Below are 3,470 nucleotides of genomic sequence, written 5' to 3' on the forward strand. Positions count from 1 at the left end.
GCCTGAGTCCAGGGGTTTGAGACCAACCTGGGCAACTTAGGGAGTCCTCATCTCTACTCTAAATCAAAAAATTAGCCGGGCATGGTAGTGTCCGCCTGTAGTTCCAGTTACTTGGAAGGTTGAAACAGAAGGATCGCCTGAGCCCAGCAGACCGAGGGTGCAGTGATTGTGAGTGTGCCTCTGCACACCAGCCTGGGTGACAGAGTGAGGTTCCAGCTAAAAAAAAAAAAAAAAAATGTATCTTGGTTACATTAAAAGTTTATCTTGATTACTGAGGTTTTTTGGCGCCCCCTTAGATTTTGTGCGCCAGGCAACCGCCTCATGGCCCTCTCCCCAGTCCCAGTCCTGCCACAAGGCTATGGAAATATAGTCACCAACACAACTGAGAACACCATCATGAGACATGCTGGTAACCAACCCCCAGGCCTAGCAAACACACTTCCAGCAAACACAGATGCCTTGTTGGTGACAGCTGAGAAGACAGGCCTGGGGCAAGAAAGCACTGCATATGAGATGGTGAGGCATGCTTGGGACTTGTGAAGGGGAGGAGGGAGTCTGGGACAAGCCAGAGTCCCTGATAGTCTGGGGAGTAGGGATGCAGCTGGATCAGCCCTTCCCGCCCCATCCCACCCCTGTGACAAGGACCCGAGAGATTCCAGAGAGGAAGAGAGAGCCACAAGACTGGGCATAGGATGAAGAGGACTGGTAGGGCTTAGCTAGAAAAACTCAGGCAAGGCCAATATGCACTGGGGCTCCCAGGACTGTCCAGCAGAGGGCCCTGGCACCCAGCATCCACCTCTGCTGGGGAGGTGGCTCCGCAGGCATGTGGGTGCTGGCTGGAGGCCCAGGCAGCGCGAGCCAGATGGGCTTCTTTCCAACAATAACAGCCCTGGCTGTTGCCATCCACCGTGAGCTGGCCAGGCCCCAGCAGAGGTGGGAAGAGGAACCAGCCGTCCCCAGTCTCGCCTGGGACCCTCACCACTTCCTTCCAGTTTCCTTCCATTTCCAGCCCGCTTTACGCACAACAGCAGCCACTGTATTGCCAGCCTGGCTATGCCTGGCAGATCTGTCTGACCACTAGGCCTGCCACCCCCACAGGCCCGGAGGTGGGAGAGGAAGGTGGGGAGGGAGGCCCAGGGCCAAGGAAGAGGGGAGAGGAAGGCTAGAGAAGGAAGAGAGAGAGACTGGATAAACATGAGGGCGGGAATCGGGGGGTTGTGGACAGACATGAGGCCACTCTTAAGCCGTGGGCAGTGCCTAGAAAAATACCACGCAAACCCATCTTCCTGCCCTCTGTTTGGCTAGGGCCGTGGGGGAAGATGTGTGTCATCTCTGTGGGGCATGGAGCCAGAAGGCTGGTGATACCTTTCTGGAGTGACTTGGGGAGAACCCTATTAATACAAAGTAGAAAAGCCACCTCTCTCCTCAGGGTACAGTCTGTTTCTCTGGGGACTCTACTGTATCCCTGTATCTCGGTGTTAGCACTGATAGTTGTTAATCAGTGTCTGTGACTCCTCTAGGGGACGGGCCCCTTGGGAGTTGGAGGTGGGCAGCTGGACTGGATCTTCCCTCCCCGGGACCTCTCCAGACTCGAGGCCATCCCCCAGCACTGAGTGCTGCTGTAGGGGCACCCAGGGACCCTCACCCCACCCCACTCACTGTTCAGCAAAAAGGAGGGAGTTGCCGGGCTCGGTGGCTCAGCCTGTAATCCTGTGCTTTGGGAGGCTGAGGTGAGTGAATTGCCTGAGCCTGTGGCTTCGAGACCCACCTGGGCAACTTGGTGAGACCTCATCTCTACAATAAATCAAAAAATTAGCCGGGCGTGGTAGCGCGCGCCTGTAGTTCCAGCTACTTGGAAGGTTGAGGCGGAAGGATCGCCGGAGCCCAGCAGGTCGAGGCTATGGTGGCTGGGAGTGTGCCACTACCCTCCAGCCTGGGTGACAGAGTGAGACTCCAACTCAAAAAAAAGAAACAAAAAAGGAGGGAGTCCTTCCCCCTCCGTTGGAGGGATATGAGGGACCAACCTTTTAGCATGTGGAGGATGTGGAGCTCAGCAAGGCTTCCGCCTCTGAGGAGTCTTGTGGCTGAGACAATGGGATCCACTCAGGATGTAAGGCTGTTCTGGCTTTTTGTCTTCACATCTCCAGCTGTGCCTCAGTTTTCCAAAGTGCTGGATTTATTAAGAGTGAAGCCTCAGCCTGGGAAACATGGCGAGACCTTGTCTCTACAATAAATCAAAAAAATTAGCCGGGCATGGTGGCGCATACCTGTAGTCCTAGCTAATAAGAAGGCTAATGCGGAAGGATTGCCTGAGCCCAGCAGGTCAAGGTTGTGGGGGCCGTGAGCGTGCCACTGCACTCCAGCCTGGGTGACGGAGTGAGACTTGACTCAAAAAAAAAAAGTTAATCATAGCCAGGCTCAGTGGCTCGGTCTGTAATCCTAGCACTTTGGGAGACTGGGGCCAGTGGATTGTCTGAGCCTGCGGGTTCGAGACCCACCCGGGCAACTTGGTGAGACCTCGTCTCTACAATAAATAAAAAATTAGCTGGGCGTGTTAGTGTGCGCCTGTAGTTCCGGCTACTTGTAAGCCTGAGGCGAAAGGATCGCCAGAGACCAGCAGGCCGAGGCTGCGGTAGCCAGGAGCATGCCACTGAACTCCAGTCTGGGCGACAGAATGAGACTCCAACTAAAAAAAAAGGTGAATCATAGGGTGGACCCAATGGCTCACACCTATAATCCCAGCACTTTGGGAGGCTGAGGTGAGAGGATTGCCAGCCTGGGCAACATGGGGAGACCTCATCTCTACAATAAATAAAAAATGTAGCCGGGCGTCGTGGTGCTTGCCTATAGCCTGGAAAGCTATTTGGAAGGCTGAGGCTGAAGGATCACCTGAGCTCAGCAGGTCGAGGCTGTGGAGGCCGTGAGCGTGCCACTGCACTCCAACCTGGGCGACAGAGTGAGACTCCAACTAAAAACAAACAAACGCTAAAAAAAATTAAATCATGAGGGGGCTACCGGGCTGTGCCTCTACCTCCCTTGGCCCATGCACACCCAAGTCAAAAGTCGTGGTGGTGTAGTGTTTGTGGCGAGGACTGTATGTGTCGGGGATGGGAAGACCCACCATGCAGGCCACAGACTAAATCAGAAGCAGTTTTGAAGGAAAAGCAGAGGGGCAGAGGGGTCTGGGAGGAAGAAGCTGGCCGAGAGGAGGGGTGAGCGGGAAAGAAACGAGGTGCGGCGGGGGAAGCGTGGCGGGGGCGGGGCTGGGGCGGGGCAGCGGAACATCCGAGGCGGCGAGGGGCCGTGTGGGCCGCCGGGCCGGTCTGCGCGGAGGGTTTGCCCGCTGGAGCGACCCGAGGCGGATCGTGTGGGAGTTGGGGTCGCCCCGGGGGAGGCGACGAGGGGTCCCCAGGGCGAGCTGTACCCTGAAGCCCCGTGTGCTCCACGTGATGGGCCGGCTTCGGGGCGGG

The 3,470-nt window shown here is 56.4% G+C and overlaps 1 protein-coding gene across 3 annotated transcripts in view; it reads left to right on the forward strand.

Moving 5' to 3' along the window:
* SLC29A1 (solute carrier family 29 member 1 (Augustine blood group)) overlaps positions 1-3,470 on the forward strand; it is a 13,418-nt gene that overhangs the window by 774 nt on the left and 9,174 nt on the right. The gene's annotated exons all lie outside the window — the stretch shown is intronic.

Source organism: Carlito syrichta, unplaced genomic scaffold, assembly GCF_000164805.1.
Source record: "Carlito syrichta isolate Samal-C Ts95f unplaced genomic scaffold, Tarsius_syrichta-2.0.1 Scaffold311474, whole genome shotgun sequence".
Lineage (NCBI taxonomy): Eukaryota > Metazoa > Chordata > Mammalia > Primates > Tarsiidae > Carlito > Carlito syrichta.